A 17,998-nucleotide genomic window follows, 5' to 3' on the forward strand; every position below is an offset into this window, starting at 1 on the left:
TCATTGCATCTGCTCTTCTGTGAGATTTCTAGATGTCCATCTGGTGCATATGCAAGGCATTTTAAGTTTCTCTGTCACAACAAGCTGAGTTCATTCAAGTGACATGCCAGATTAAGCTAAAAGCTTGCATAACATAAGCTTCCTCACTTCTTTCAATACGTTATTAGCCTTGGCAATGTTGACATTCCATAATCACAGTGTATGGCTTCGCCGAATACTCTTACTCATTCACTCACATGTTGTCAATCCCAAATTGCTTCCACCATCAAACTATAGCAGCAAAGCTAATTATTTCCTCACTGTATGCTTGCTATATCATTTCAAGAGCTTCATTACCACACTTCCAAGAATGTCTTCCTCATCCACTATGATGACATGTACAAAGTGCTTCCTTTTGCTGTGACAGAATGCTGAAGAATAGGGCAGTCCAACTGCAAGTTCAGATTCGTCAATGTATGTCCTGCATATTTCTACATTATGAGGCATGTTCCTCTGTTGAGCGACTGGTGGGCTTACTCAGCATTTATATAAACAAGACAACCATATAAATATATGTCCACTGCATTATTCATCTTAGATGTTTCAGATTTTGAGATGTACATCTCCTCACTTCACTTGATTGTTGACTTTGACAAAAGCAGCAGGATGAATTCCGAAGTGTTTTGGGCAATATAATCTGCTCATATTCATTTTTTTGAGCATCTGAACTCAAAGTGCATCTGTAACTCTAAGTGTAAAGAAAATACAACGACCAAAATTAGACCAGAAAGTAACATCTACCATCATGCTCATGCCTCCTCAGCTGACATCATCCATTTTGTTTTTCAGTTACGCTCCCAACTTCATCTCTCGATTGTCTGATTGCAATATCTGTCTGTATATGGTATGCTCCCAACTTTATCTCTCGATTGTCTATCTGATTGCAATATCTGTCTGTATATGGTACGCTCCCAACTTCATCTCTCGATTGTCTATCTGATTGCATTATTATATGTTTGTTTATAACATACCATGCCCTGCTATCTGACTATGGGACATTCTTGGTTTTAAATTTGTGTCAACCTCTGATCTTTGGTTCCATTCCACTAGTTCCTAGCTTTTGGCCTTATCTAGGTCTTGGCCTTAAATTAACATATAATTTATTGCCTTGCCAGCTGTTTATGCAGTGTTTATTTGATCTGTGAGTTACATTTCTGTCCAGCCCCATGCAAACTCTCCTTTAAATTCAGCCTACAAGGCTGAGACTCCCATTCAACCTCCCCACCATCTCACCTGCGTTCAGTCTGCTAATTAACCACTTGATGACCCACCCTTTACCCCCCCTTAAGGACCAGCGCTGGTTTGATTGATCTGTGCTGGGTGGGCTCTGCAGCCCCCAGCACAGATCAGGGTGCAGGCAGGGAGATCAGATTGCCCCCCTTTTTTCCCCCCTATGGGGATGATGTGCTGGGGGGGTCTGATCTCTCCTGCCTGCTGTGGGTGGCGGGGGGGCACCTCAAAGCCCCCCTCCGCGGCGAAATTCCCCCTCCCTCTCCTACCTGCTGCCTCCCCCTGGTGTTCCGGGCTGCACAGGACGCTATCCGCCCTGTGCAGCCAGTGACAGGATGTGGTCTGTCACATGGCAGCGATCCCCGGCCGCTGATTGGCCGGGGATCGCCGATCTGCCTTACGGCGTTGCTGCGCAGCAGCGCCGTACAAATGTAAACAAAGCGGATTATTTCCGCTTGTGTTTACATCTAGCCTGCGAGCCGCCATCGGCGGCCCGCAGGCTATTCACGGAGCCCCCCGCCGTGATTTGACAGGAAGCAGCCGCTCGTACGAGCGGCTGCTTCCTGATTAATTAGGCTGCAGCTGGCGACGCAGTACTGCGTCGCTGGTCCTGCAGCTGCCACTTTGCCGACGCACGTTATGAGTGTGCGGTCGGCAAGTGGTTAAGATGCTGGCAGCCTGTTTGCATATAGCTAGGATAGGAGGTCAATTTTGACCACTGGTCAGGTTTTGAGCATCTAAACTCAAAGTGCATCTGTAACTCTAAGTGTAAAGAAAATACAACGACCAAAATTAGACCAGAATTGAACCAGAAGGGAACAGAAGGAACTGGCATAAAACTCTGCTTCTCTGGTTAGTTGCAAAAATGTTTAACCTAGTGTTTACTATCTCTCTTCTCTCCCCAGCCATCCTCAACTCTCTCCACACACTACATCCCCCTGCTGTCAGCAATATGCTGTACATTTCACCATCCCTCCTATCCACTCCTCAGCTTGCCTCTCATGAAATTTTCTCATACTTACAGCCTCACCTTCCGTGTCGCACCACATCTACATATAAGTCTATACCGCAACCTCTGCTCCTCTCTGTCTGCCTTCTCCTCCTCCTTGGTGCTGGGGACATTTCACCTAACCCTGGACCCCCACTCCCCCCTGCTAATAACACTGTTTGCAACAAATCAAATTTCCCTCCCTCTTACTGTAACCTTATTAATATTCCACTTCTCCCCCCTACTCCCCCTCCTATCTCGGCTGCCCTCTGGAATGCCCGCTCAGTCTGCAACAAACTGCCCTTCATCCATGATCTTTTCATTTCCAATGCTTTCACATTCTTTGGGCTCACTGAAACCTGGCTGACCCCTTCTGACACAGTCTCACCTGCTGCCCTCTCTTATGGAGGTTTCCATTTTAGCCACACTCCTAGAAGTGGGAATAAACATGGTGGAGGGGTGGGCATTCTTCTCTCAGACAAATGCTCCTTCAAGCCTCGCACTCCTATTCCTTCTCTCTCCCTGCCATCCTTTGAAGTCCATACAGTCCGACTATACTCTCCCTGAAACCTCCAGATTGCAGTTATTTACCGCCCTCCAGGCCCTGCTTCTTTTTTCTTAGATCATTTCTCTGCCTGGCTTCTCCAGTTCCTGTCCTCTGACATACCTACCATCATTATGGGTGATTTTAACATTCCTATTGACACCAAGAACGCTGTCTCCAACAAACTTCTTTCACTCACTTCCTCCCATGGCTTGTCTCAGTGGTCCTCTACCTCAACCCACACTAATGGCCATACGCTTGACCTCGTATTCACTCGTCTCTGCTCTGTCACTGACTTTACTAATGATCCACTACCACTCTCTGACCATAACCTACTTAGCTTCTCTCTCTCCTCCTCTTTTCCTACCACCCTGGCACAAGCACGCTCACATATTCGCAGAAACTATCGCAATCTAGACATGCAATCCGTCTCTGATGCCCTGGCACCTCTCCTCACACAATCCTTCACTGACCCAAACTTAGCTGCTATACACTACAACAGCTCCATTACAAAAGTCATGGATGACTTCGCCCACCTCGTCAATGTCCGCCCTCACCGTCCCAGTCGCCAACCCTGGATGACCAAAGACACTAAACAGTTAAAACGATGCTCTAGAGCAGCAGAAAGGCGTTAGAGGAAAAGTAACACAAATGAGGACTTCATCACATACAAAATAGCATTGAACAACTTTAGAAACGCACTCTCTGCGGCAAAACAGGCCTATTTTTCCTCCCTAATATCAGCCCAAGTTCACAATCCAAAACGCTTGTTCAGCACCTTCAACTCCGTTCTCCATCCCCCTTCTCCTCCTCCTTCATCTTGCTTATCAGCTGAAGAATTTGCAACATCCTTCACTGATAAAATTGACAAAATCAGAAGTGAATTCTCCAAGCAGCCCTCAAATCCCACCTCCACACCTCTCATTGACTGCTCTCTAACTGCCTTCTCTCCGCTCTCTGAACATTCTCTTTCCTCTATAATATCCAAAGCTAATCTAACCACTTGTTCTTTGGATCCTATTCCCTCCTATTTCATTCCGCACCGATCCTCATCTCTCATGCCTGCACTAACATCGCTATTTAACCTGTCCCTCTCCACTGGCATCTTTCCGTCGCCACTCAAAAAGGCTGTTGTGACACCACTACTTAAAAAACCATCTCTAGATCCTACCACACTCGCCAACTACCGCCCAGTCTCACTTCTCCCATTTGCATCCAAACTAATTGAACGCCACATACATGCAGAATTAAGCCATTATTTATCAGCTAACTCCCTACTTGATCAGTTCCAGTCTGGCTTTCGCTCCAACCACTCCACGGAAACGGCCCTTACCAAAGTGGCCAATGACCTTCTTACAGCCAAATCCAAAGGTACATTTTCCATACTCATCCTTCTCGACCTGTCATCAGCATTTGAAACGGTTCACCACACCTTACTCTTACAAATACTTTCAAATGTAGGAATAAATGGCCTTGCTCTCACATGGTTATCTTCCTACCTCTCTGGAAGGTCCTTCGCAGTCTCCTACTCAGATCAGATCTCTTCTCCTCATGATTTGTCTGTCGGGGTTCCTCAAGGCTCTGTCCTTGGTCCCCTCCTCTTTTCCATCTACATGCACGATCTTGGTGACTTAATCAACTCATTCGGGTTTCAATACCACCTGTATGCAGACGATACGCAACTGTACCTCTCGGACCCAGACCTTAACTCCCTCCTCAAACGTGTTTCTGACTACTTGTCTGCTATATCCTCCTTCATGTCCTCTCGCTTCCTAAAACTTAATATGAGTAAAACGGAACTAATAATTTTTCCACCGTCTCTGGCCACCTCTCTGCCTGAAGTAACTATAAATGTTAATAACACTCCCATAACTTCAGTTCCCAAAGCACGGTGCTTGGGGGTAATATTCGACTCTTCTCTCTCTTTTATTCCTCATCTTAACTCCATAACCAGCTCCTGCCATCTCCAACTCAAAAATATATCTCGCATCCATCCCTTTCTCACTCAAGACACAACCAAAATGTTAATAGATGCTCTTATAATTTCTCGTCTGGACTACTGCAATGTACTACTTTGTGGACTACCTTCTAACAAACTGGCCCCGCTCCAGTCGGTACTGAACTCAGCTGCTTGTCTCATTCATCTTTCTACTCGATCTTCCTTGGCTGACCCTCTCTGTCAAGCTCTTCACTGGCTGCCAATTAACCAGAGGATCCAGTTCAAACTCCTAACCCTAAGAAAGCCTATATCAAAATTTTGACACAAAGATTTGGACAAGCACCATCCACTTGACTTCAATGTTAGGCTAATGGTATTCAATGAACTAAAACCAATAGTGTGTAGAAAGGCCACCAAACATGATGAATACACACAGAAGCAAAGAATGGCCCTACAAAAATCGCACCACAAAGGTTTATAGAAATATAAATAAGCCTTTATTTATCCATATCAAAAGTATTAAAAAACCATAAACTTAAAAACAATGGCACATTGTTGTATTATACATGTAAATGTATATCCAGTATGGCCCTCATAATGAACTGTGAAAATGCAATCACAAGGTAAATGACATCAGAGTATAACAATCTCAATCCACAGTCAGTAGTGGATTGAGATTGTTATACTCTGATGTCATTTACCTTGTGATTGCATTTTCACAGTTCATTATGAGGGCCATACTGGATATACATTTACATGTATAATACAACAATGTGCCATTGTTTTTAAGTTTATGGTTTTTTAATACTTTTGATATGGATAAATAAAGGCTTATTTATATTTCTATAAACCTTTGTGGTGCGGTTTTTGTAGGGCCATACTTTGCTTCTGTGTGTATTCAAACTCCTAACCCTAATCTACAAAGCTCTCCACAATCTCTCTCCCCGGTACATATCATCACTAATTTCCAGATACAAACCCAATCGCAATCTCAGATCTGCACACGATCTTCTGTTGTCCTCCTCTAGAATCACCTCCTCACATTCACGCTTACAAGATTTTGCACGCACTTCACCCCTTCTCTGGAATCCCCTCCCACAACACATCCGTCACTCACTAACCTTTGTTACTTTTAAACGTTTTCTAAAAACTCATTTGTTCCAACAAGCATATGCGCTACCCTAGGCCACTTCCCTTTGTCCTAAGACCAAATTGCACTCCTACTAGGTATCCTAAAACACACTGCCCTTATATATTTTATCGTATACTACCCCTCCTCTTGTTTCCCCCCATTCCCTTTAGATTGTAAGCTCGCAAGGGCAGGGCTCTCTCCCCCTTTTGTGTCTTGGAAATCATTATACATTTTATTCATCATGTTACTTTTATCACTGTCATTACCACTTCTGTATTTTGTATTCTGTATGCTGTATCATTTTTGTATTTTGTCACTAATTATGTAACTTGTATATTAGTGTACACCATTGTCTGTATTATGTACCCCATGTTTGTTTCTTACTTTGTACAGCACCACGGAATATGTTGGCGCTTTATAAATCAATAATAATAATAATAATATTCATCCAAATGCTTCAGAACTTATTGGACAACACTTCACAGCGCAGATGGATAATGGCGCAAAGCATACTGCAAAAGCAACCAAAGAGTTATTGAATGGAAAGAAGTGGAATGTTATGCAATGGCCAAGTCAATCACCTTAACTGAATCCAAGTGTGCATGCATTTCACTAGCTGAAGACAAAACTGCAGGAATAATTCCCCAAGAACAAGCAGGAACTGAAGACAGTTGCAGTAGTGTCCTGGCAGAGCATCACCAGAGGTGAAACTCATTGTCTGGTGATGTCTATGCGTTCCAGACTTTGGGCTGTAATTGATTGCGAAGGATTTGCAAACCAAGTATTAAAAAGTTAAAGTTTAATTTATGATTATTATTCTGTCCCATTACATTTGGTGCGTACATGCGAAAGGGCGTCGGGGAAAAAAGGGCGCATGGTGTAAACGATGAGCGGTAATAGCATTTATACAAATATTGTGTTGTATTTTGTTTACAATAATGTTTTACAAATTAAAAAAAACATTTCATCATGTGTATAAAATCGCAAAATTGTAAAAACGATAATATTCCCTGTTTTAAAAGTGAAATGTATAATTAAGTTTGTTAAAAAATGATAATATATGTATAATCGGTATAATTGTAAAATATTGTGAATAACCTTCATTTATTGTTTCTTCATGTAATAAACTCTGAAAATATTGTTTATAACGAAAAAAAAAATATAAGTACGTTCGTAATAACTGTTGTAAAACATTAGCAAATATTACAAACATTTTACTACAACTAAACCTAACCCTACTCCCACACATAACCCTTCCTGTACCTATCTGTAACCCTAAGACCCCCCTGGTGGTGCCTAACTCTAAGACTCCCCTGGTTGTGCCAAACCCTAAATCCCCCCTGGTAGTGCCTAACCCTAAGACCTCCCTGGTGGTGCCTAACCCTAAGACCTCCCTGGTGGTGCCTAACCCTAAGATCCCCATGGTTGTGCCTAACCCCTAAGACCTCCCTGGTGGTGCCTAACCCTAAGATCCTTTATAGCAAACACAAATGGAAAAAACCAATACTGCTACATGTGCTGGAAAAAAGTACAAAATGTATTATGTGACATTTACCACAAAACTGCTGGCCAGCACAAGGACAAACACTTAAAAAATTGCCTAAAAACATTAATCAGCACGGTGAGCACATAAACAGATGATTACCAATGACCTTTGAATTGTGTGAATTATGCCCAGGTGGCCTGGCCGCAAACCTAGGCACAAACATGAGCAACACTACAATTCTTCATTGGTCATGCCAATATCCTTATCTATAATATGCCACCTACCAAAGGATGGTATTTGTCATGTCCAAAATCGCCCAGCATCAGCCTATGCAAAAAATGGACAGACTACCAATCCAGATTGGTCATGTGTGGCCCCACCAATTCCGTATGGACTAAATTCTGATCTAAATATGGCCTATTTTCTGCAATAATTTCTTAATTAAAAGCAAGTCCTCCTTACGAGATCTTTTGAGGGCCAAGTACTGGTGAACTCTTCTATTATTTAGACCAGGACTGAATATGAAATCTGTGAGGTCATGCACTTGTAAAGGAAACCTCCCATACCTGTGTAGATATAAATAGAGGATCGCGGGGAAGCCAGGTACGTCACTGCTTTGAGAAAGCCCCGTGGGCGGGGCGAAACGCGTCAGCAGGAGGCGGCGAATCAGCACTGTGAGCGCTCACGCGGATGTCCTGACGCATGGCGGCATAGACGCACAGCTGCCTGCTTGCCGTCATACAGGAACTTTACCACACGGTCCAGTCCGGGATGACCGACGGGAAGGGGAGCAGCGCGGATAGTAGGGACGCCTCTCCGCAAGCCCCCTAAAGATTGAAGAGCCGAACTAGGCCCCACTGGACACCCATGCGGCCAGACGCATGTGCGGACGCGTTGAAGTTTACCTTTTACAGCCAGAACGCCACCAAAACGCCATAAAACCGTGAGTCAACCACCGGCAGCCGCAACGAGTTGGTAAGAACTTTATCATCTTGATACACTACCTTATGAAGATCCTGCCTTTTTAGCTTCCTTCGGGGAGCAGTCACTAAGCGGACATTTAGTCTAATACAGACGTACACCGTCAGCAAGTGATGTAAATGGGAATTATTCCATAGAGGTCTGAAGAAAACTCTGAATTTGGTTATGGTCAGGTTTAAATCCAAACAAGGACTGTGAGCTCTATTTGAGGCCTCGGTGTGCGCCGGTGGTGGGGCCACACATGACCAATCTGGATTGGTAGTCTGTCCATTTTTTGCATAGGCTGATGCTGGGCGATTTTGGACATGACAAATACCATCCTTTGGTAGGTGGCATATTATAGATAAGGATATTGGCATGACCAATGAAGAATTGTAGTGTTGCCCATGTTTGTGCCTAGGTTTGCGGCCAGGCCACCTGGGCATAATTCACACAATTCAAAGGTCATTGGTAATCATCTGTTTATGTGCTCATCGTGCTGATTCATGTTTTTAGGCAATTTTTTAAGTGTTTGTCCTTGTACTGGCCAGCAGTTTTGTGGTAAATGTCACATAATAAATTTTGTACTTTTTTCCAGCACATGTAGCAGTATTGGTTTTTTCCATTTGTGTTTGCTATAAAATTTCAGTATTTAAACCAATACAGCTCCTCCTACGGAGTAGTGCAATTTTGCAACTGGGTCGGACGCTCATCATATTCATTTTTCCTAACCCTAAGATCCCCCTAGTGGTGCCTAACCCTAAGACCCCCCAGTGGTGGCTAACCCTAAGACCCCCTGGTGGTGGCTAACCCTAAGACTCCCTGGTGGTGCCTAATAGTGTTGGGCGAACACCTGGATGTTCGGGTTCGGGCCAAACAGGCCGAACATGGGCCAGATGTTCGGCATGTTCGGCCCGAACGCCAAACTCAATGGAAGTCAACGGGACGCGTACCCTCGTATGCAGAGGACGTGAGGTCAGAGAAAGGGCGGAAGTACCACAAGGGTACTACCGCTGAACCGCCCGCTGCCTGGCCTCAACGCGTCACTCTGCTACTCGGACTCCTCCTCCTCCTCACTCCACTGCCAGTGCCAGCCACCAAGTACTATTTAACTTGCCTTAAACTTTTGTATGGGGAAGCGGGAAGAGGGGGGAGCGCTAGCGGAGGGGGTGGGGGGAATTTCCGACCCCTCCCCCGCAATCGGGGCATGCTCCCCCCTTATGCCTGCGACCCCATAGGGGGGCCGTATTGCGGCATGTTCGGGCGAGGCCCTGTTCGGCTGAACAGGGGCCCTGTTCGGCCCTGTTCGGCGGCCATTCAGTAGTTCGGGACGAACCCGAACTTAAAAGGCCGAACACCATCAGGTGTTTGGCCGAACTCGAACATCACCTGAACAGGGTGATGTTCTGCAGAACCCGAACAGTGGCGAACACTGTTCGCCCAACACTAGTGCCTAACCCTAAACATCCCCTGGTGGTGCCTAACCCTAAATCTCCCCTGGTGGTGCCTAACCCTAGACCCCCCTAGTGGTGCCTAAACCTAAATCACCCCTGGTGGTGCCTAACCCTAACCCCCCCCCCCCCCCCCTTAGTGATCTCTTTATTGTGTGGATATTAATGTTTTACAAATAGTGACTGTAAAAAATATATTACAATTTACTTACTGATTGCTTTAATATGTGAATAATAATGTTTTGCAAACAGTAAGGGCTAAAATTTTAAATAACTTTTTAGTTAAATATGATAGATATGTTTAGTATTTTTGTAAGTGTTATTCGTCACGGGCGCATTTTGTAAACTTAAATCATCACAAGCGCAGTTTAAATACATTAATGATCTCCGGACGCCATTTGAAAACGTTATTAAACTCCGTGCGCCCTTTTTTCCTGTTCGGCGCCCATCAAACAATATTTATTATGGGAGTGAAAGGTGGCACCCTTTTTGTCCACTTGCCTCATGCACCCACATTTCCTGCCATCACATTTGGTCCCTTAACAAGTGGAAGGCACATATGCAAATTGTTGTAATTCCTACACTGTTCTCCTAATTTGGATGTAAGTACCCTCAAATTAAAGCTGACAGTCTACAGTTAAAGCACATGATATATCTTATATCTGTTTATACCCATAAATTATTATAGCATAGTATAATATCCCGTAAGATAATAATAATAACAACAATAATAAAAATAATAATTCTAACATTTGTATAGCGCTTTTCTCCTGTTGGACTCAAAGCACTCAAGAGCTGCAGCCACTAAGGCCTTGTTCACATCATAAATCGCAATCGCTGATGCCTGCGTTTTGCGATTTTGTGAGCATTTTTTAGCTCCTCCCAGCGTTTACCTGCACATTAGGGATTTTTTGTAAAGCACTTTTGCAGAGCAATTCGTTTTTTCACTTCCTGATGTTAGTCAGGAAGTGAACTCTTTAACCCGGAAATGGATAAATACAATGGGCTTGATTTACTAAGACAAATAGCATGCCTTATCAAAGTTAGCATGCCTTATCAAAGTTAATACGTCTTATCAGAGTAGCAAAGCAAACTTATGCCTGATAATTGGCAATGATGAGCTCCATTCCTCCTGCCTTGACTCCCTGCAGGTTCGTAGCGCTCGCTATGCTCATCTGATAAGGCATGCTAACTTTGTCTTAGTGAATCAAGCCGATTGTATTTATTCATTTCCGGGTGAAAGAGTTCACTTCCTGACTGACATCAGGAAGTGAAAAAACTAATCGCTCTGCAAAAGTGCTTAGAAAAGTGCTTTACAAAAAATCCCTAATGTGCAGGTAAGCGCCGGGAGGAGCTAAAAATGCTCACAAAATCTGAAAAAAAAGGCATGAAATCACTGGGAAAATCGATATACAAAGCGCTTTTTTAAGCATTTGCAATTTCCCTATACCTTTCATTGAGGCAAATCACCCCGAAAATGGTACAGGCAGCGCTTTGGTGAGCGGATTGGAATTAAACTGCTCATATGTGAACAATCTCATAGGGAGTCATTGCACAAGCACTTTTAGGGCAATTTTGAAAATCATCAGCTTAAAAAAAAAAAAAAACACCCTAGGTGCCAACAAGCCCTTAGGGCACATTCAAGGGGCCACCCTGCAGTGTTAGAAAGTCTTGCCTAAGGACTTCTTACTGAATAGGCACTGGCCCTAGCCAGTTTGATTTTTGTCACATATTCAATTCTCTCTGCACTGTATATAACAATATGGGGTAAAGGCAGGCAGGATAACTATAAAGGCAATAAGCAGTAAGTAGACTTTTTTGTATGTTATGGTATGCCAAATCGCAGAATACCAACAAATCACCGGCCGCACATACCCACCGCAACTGCTGTCCACGCCGCATGCTGGGAACCACAGCCACCCATTCTCCTGTCTCTATGATGGCAGAGCCCTGTGAGCCAGTTAGGAGCCATTTTATTTGTCTCCTGACTGTGTCTATCAATGTAAGCCAATGTGAGTTGCTTACATTGATAGAAAGGGTCGGGAGACAATGAAATCAGCTGCTGACCCACTCATAGGGCTTTGCAAACATAGAGACAACAGGATGAGTAAGCAGCAGGGAGATAGCGCTGCAATTGGCAGGAACGTCAAGAGTGGCGAGAATGCGCAGCATCGGTAAGCTGAAATCTATGCCCTGGCAGCCACAACAGCATCCAAACATGGTGTAAAATTCAACTAGTGTCATCCTTAAATGGTTAAGAAAGGCCTTCTGTACAGAAAACATGGCTAACCAGCAGCATCACCAGCTATTTTGTGGCAGTGCTTTGTCGTTGTCTTACATGTCATGTGAGAGCATAGCAACATATGACAGTTGCATATCACTGATAAGTAATCACCACAAATCCTTTTATTTGCAAAATCAAATTTGTTTTCAGATCAAAAATCATCACAGCTTTAGTCACTGAAATCGAATATTTGTGTGTTCTTACGTAATAAAAGGATCTCACTTTGTTAAAAACGCAAAGAATGTTCTGTTTAATTCTTTTGTAATTAAAGTCAAATCAAAGACGCACGCAAACATTTGCACGGTTTTGTGTTATTAATCCTCAGTAATCTGAGACAGAAAACAATGGCGAAAGACTGACACATTATTAATTATAGTGCAAGACTTTTTTTTCGATTGCTTGCATTGTTTATATTCTTAATAAAGGTTGATTTTGTGTATGTACATTACCCCTATGTGAATATGTCAGTGACAAATAACTATATTTTGCAGCAAGATATATCAGAATGTATGTATAGTAAATTACTGTTTGCTGAGAATGTGTGCTAACACTATTACACACTGGAATGCTTGTTGTTGCAGCAGCAGGTGGCACTGTTGTTCTACATAAGATCTGAAGAATTACTGCAGAACTTTTGGGTGCAACATTTCGTTTTATAACAAATGTCTGCAGAAAATAAATGCTCCAGCTGCATGCTGGTTGTGATAAATAATTAGAAGAATGTTTACAGTCATAAACTTGTAGTACTGTGTACATTTTTCAAGCATACAATTAGTAGCATTGTCTGGAAAAGCACAAGAAGTTTGTAATTATATTACAGCATTCCAAATATGTTAAAGGTGAAATGAAAACAACTTTGAAATAAAAAGGCACTTACTGTTGTATGAAAAATTAATAAAACATCTGCTTTGACAGTAATTTTGTTCCTTTAACATCTGATTTAATTTAAAGAAAATAAGAAAACAAAGGTGGCAGAGGCAATGCCACTAAACAGAAGTACATTTTACAAACTTTATCATTGCTTTTATAAATTGCAGTCTCTCTCTCCTGCCTCCCCAGAAACATAGAAAGAAGAAGCAAGTATATTTGAAAATTCAACTTTTCACATATTTAATGTAATAATCTTGTCTATATTAGTAGTAAGTAAAATTAAGTATTCTGATCACATTAACCACTTAAGGACCAGGGCATTTTTCACTGATCTGTGCTGCGTGGGCTCTCCAGCTCGCAGCACAGATCAGGTTTGAGGCAGGGCGATCAGACTTCCCCCCTTTTTTCCCCACTAGGGGATGTCCTGCTGGGGGGGGGGGGTTCTGATCGCCGCCGCTCTGTGTGGCCGAGCGGGGGGGGGGAGGCTCCTCAAAGCCCCCCTCCGCAGCGCTATTCCTTCCTCTCCTTCCCTCCCTCCCCTTCGCTCCATGGGCGGCACAGGACAGCGATCCGTCCTGTACCGCCTGTGATAGGCTTCAGCCTATCAGATGCCGGCGATCCCCAGCCAATCAGAGGCCGGGGATCGCTGATCAGCAGCACCGTAGGATATAAACACAGGTGATTTCTACCCCGCGTGTTTACATTTCGCCTGCGAGCCGTGATCGGAGGCTCGCAGGCTGTTCACGGAGACACCCTCCGTGAACTGACATGGAATGGCAGCTCGAACGAGCGCCCGTTTTCATGGAAACCCACAAACGACCAGCCGCTGCCTATCGGCGTTAGGTGGTTGTTATGTGGTTAATTAAGAAAACTTTCTGAAAAAGCTTATTTTAGCCCATTGTCACTAGCACATTGGTGATTACAACATGTCTGACTCTGCACTATAATAATCTTATTATGGTGACAACAATGACACAGTTGTGCATGCTTTTGAAAAGCATTTAGCCAAGTTCACAGTGTGCGGTTGTGTTGCAGAATAACTCGGTATGTCAACTCACTGCCCATATAATTCTATGGGGTTGGCCACAGTGCTGTGTTGAAACTGATTGTGCGATTCTAACCCACTGCATGCAGGGTTTGTCTATGTCTACTCTCCATTGCAGTTCACACACTTTTTAACATGTGTACTGGCAACTGTGAATCCAGCCTCAATATGGAAAGCATCGTGATTTGAAAGTGGCAGTGTAGGCAGCTTCCCCCTAGAACTAGATTTAGTCACGATGAGGACCAGTATTTTTTATAATGGAGTTCTGATGAGTTTAACCATAGCAAACGTTTGGGCAATTGTTCTGTACGTTATTTCTTCAAAGTATAGGGACATTCTTCAGGCACTGTAGTAACATCTGAACATCTACAGTAGTAAAATGTAGTAAATTCAGGTTACCCACTTTTATAGTAGTTTTCCTTGCTTTAGCATCAGAAACACTTCCTGTATCAATATATCACTATGATACAGAAAGTCGCTCTGCCCTCTTGGTGATGTAGCCTAGGGAATTTCCCATGTTGTGTCGACCCTCCCTCAAGCACCTGCCCCCCCCCATTCCCGGAGCATTCTGGGATACCACATATATTGTGTACCAGCTTTCAAGCTCTCAGTAACCAAACATTTTTCAGAGATCACCTGACAGAACTAAAGATCCTGTGGTTAATTTCATGATGTAAATAAGGGAAAGGAAAGATTTTACAAGGGTTAAGCACTGACTAAATGATCTATAAGTGCAGATTGTAAAAAAATAATATATATATATATATATATATATATATATATATATATATATATATATATAGTCAATATGTTATGTTCTTTACATTTCCTCTTTAAAGCAAAGCACAACATAAAACATTAATATATAAATGCTCTTGATACCTCCTTAGTTTGCAGAGACCGACAATTAAGATTTTTTTCCCCCCACTTTACTTTTCTGGTTCCCTTTCTTATCCATTTTCTTTTACATTTCTGTATTATTTTGCTAGAATAAAAAAGCAAAATACAATTTAAAGATAGAGGGCAACTAATAATTGCAGAAAGAAAAAAAAGGCCTAGTTAAATAACTGAAGATGGACAATTCCTAGGGGACAGCACACATTTCTGCTTTCTAAAATAGCCACTGTGTGGAATTGCAGTTTTTTGTCTGATCAGTTTGTGATCAATTACAAAGACATGTATTGAAGCTGACAGATTAATACATTTTAGAACACTTACACCCTGCAAAAAAAGGATAACTGCAACTTTTAGTAGATTGCTTCAGGTTAAAATGAAAAAAAAATTACATATAACTTGTAGGCATTTGTTTGCTGATTCTACTCACCCTTTCTATCCAGAGATAGTAAAACTGTTTTAAAGGAATGTTTTTGCTGTAGATTGTTAGCACTTGACTAGAGTAAGGTCAAAATTACACAGTTCATATAATATATCATTTATTATGTAGTTTACCTGCTTGAAACTGAAGAGCTCCATAAATGATGCAAACACATTTTGCAAATGTTTTATAATGGTTTAAAGCTATTGATTTATTTACTACCAATCAATATAGCTACAAAGTAAGGCGTCTATGAAAATGATAGTTTGTTAATGATTCACTTCACCAAAGTATCACACTGGATAGGTCAAGCATGTTCACATTCATAGAAGTATTAAATTCTGTTCAATTATTAGCATATTCACAATTACATGCATGAAAGAGCAGTAACCCAAATCCTGTACTAAAGGAACAGTGCAATGATAAAAATGAATGTACCAAAATGGATAGCTCTCATGCTTTATTGTATAATCCCCCCTGGCTGGGCCACAGAATCCATTGGGCCCCATACACTTCTACCTCCTGTGATGGTCTATTGGCGGCCCTGTCTGGGAATGCATTAGCTTCCTTACTCATTTGCTCTGATAGAGAGCATACACATGAAGCTGATGCACATACTCAGTTCATGCAAATACATTAGGAAATTCCTACGTAAGGCATCCGTTGGTTTCCAAGCTACTTCTTGCTTTTAAGGCCAAATGATGTGAGAGGGCTATGGAGGCTGACATATTTATTCCCTTTTTAAAATATATTAGTTGCCTGGTGCCCTGCTGATCTATTTGCATCAGTGGTGTCTCTAAATTACACAACTTCTGATCTGCATGCTTGTTGATTGTCTATGAATAAAAGTATCAGAGGCAGAGAATCTAAACAGGCAATATGCATTGTTTAAAACATATCTGCTGTGAAAACAAAATGTCAGATAATAATAATTGCAGTATTTGTATAGCGCCTTTCTCCTGTTGGACTCAAAGCGCTTGTGAGGCTGCCACTAGAGCGCACTCAGTAGGCAGTAGCAGTGTTAAGGAGACTTGCCCAAGAAACTCCTTACTGAATAGGTGCTGGCTTATGGCTTAGTTGAACAGGCAGAGCCAAGGTTCGAACCCAGGTCTTCTGTGTCAGAGGCAGAGCCCTTAACCATTACACTATCCAGGCTATGAAGAGGAAAGGCTCTGGATCCTATAGAGCTTTCCCAGTCCTCTCTCAGGGCCAGATTTATCAAAGCATTTCTGACAGTTATTTCTTCTTAAACAGCTCTAACCAGCAGAGGAACTGTTCTGCTTGATAATAATAAGAAACTTCTCAAATCCTACGTAATAGCAGCAGTTTAGCGTGGCTTTCTAGAGCTGCACTACAGTTAAGAAAAGTGAAAGCTGCACTACAGTTAGGAAAAGTGCAAATCCATCCCTGAACTACTGCAAATTAAAAAAAAAGTGCTTAAAGGATACCAGAGCCAAAGCAAGATTATAAAAAATACATTGTCTGCTGTTAGGAGGGTGTAACCTTACCGCTCACTTGTTTGATCTATGCATGCCTTCATTTGCCTGTTATATCCCCAGTTACAGGCTCCCGACCCCAGTGTCCTCTATTGTAATGCAGGCATTCATCTCCTACTGTGCCCGTGCCTATGTTATTTGAAAGACGTGCTTGCTTGCTCCCATCCTCCGGGAATCCAGGCGTGTGCGCTCAACAGCCCTGCGCAGTTCATGCTGTGAAGATGCACTGCCTGGCAGGGAGCCAGAAGAGGAGGGAGGGTGGCAGGCGTTTCTTTCAAATGACGTAAGCGCGGGCACAGGGGGAGAGGAATCCCTGCATAACATAGAGGACGCTGAGGTGGGGAGCCTGTAAGGTGGGATATAGGGGGCGAACGGAGGCATGCATAAATCAAACAAGTTAGCAGTAAGTGAGGGCATACACCCTCCTAGCAGCAAACAATGTATATTTTTTTTAATCTTTCTTCCGCTCTGGTATGCTTTAATAGCAGCTCTACAGATAGTGCAGCAGTGCAGGCTGGACATGATTTGTGAAGGGATCCTCCCCCCTGCTGCCAGGTGTCCTGTGAAGCTATTCTGTGCTTAACACTTCCAGTGCTGGATATTGATGCAATACAGCAGATGTATTGGTTACCTCAGCAACATCTATTTCCCTCACACACTGCACTGTCTGAGAAACTTTCCTAACACCTCCTATACCTAACAGTTCAAGAAGAAATCTGCATTATTTAGTGATTTCTTAGGATGTTTGAGACAGTTCTGCATAGATTTCTAAGAAACTGCTAATATTTTGTCTCAGACACTCTTGATAAATGTCCCCCACAGTGTCTTGGTTCCCCCTCTGTCTGCCGTTTGAGTTTTCTTCCTCCAGGAGCCCTTGGAAGGCTTTGGGAGTGCTTGTGTTCCCGAGTGCTTCCAAAGATGGACATTCCTTCCAAGAGTTCCTGAAGGCATATTCGAGCAGTAAGTCCAATACATGCAACAGGGTGACAGTACTGTAAATAGGATTTTGAGAGAGAGAACACTACAGGATTCAGAACCTTCTCTCTCCATAGGTAAGCATCCAGCTTTTTTTCTTCCTTCAGTTTTACTTTAAAAGGAAATAAATCTGGCAACCTCCAAATCCCTCTCACTTCAGGTGCCCAGGTGTTCAGGTGATTTCATAGCTGAATAATATTGTATGATACTAATCCAAGCATGAAAGCAGCACAGATTCCCTAAC

The sequence above is a fragment of the Hyperolius riggenbachi genome, chromosome 2, assembly GCF_040937935.1.
Source record: "Hyperolius riggenbachi isolate aHypRig1 chromosome 2, aHypRig1.pri, whole genome shotgun sequence".
Classification (NCBI taxonomy): Eukaryota; Metazoa; Chordata; class Amphibia; order Anura; family Hyperoliidae; genus Hyperolius; species Hyperolius riggenbachi.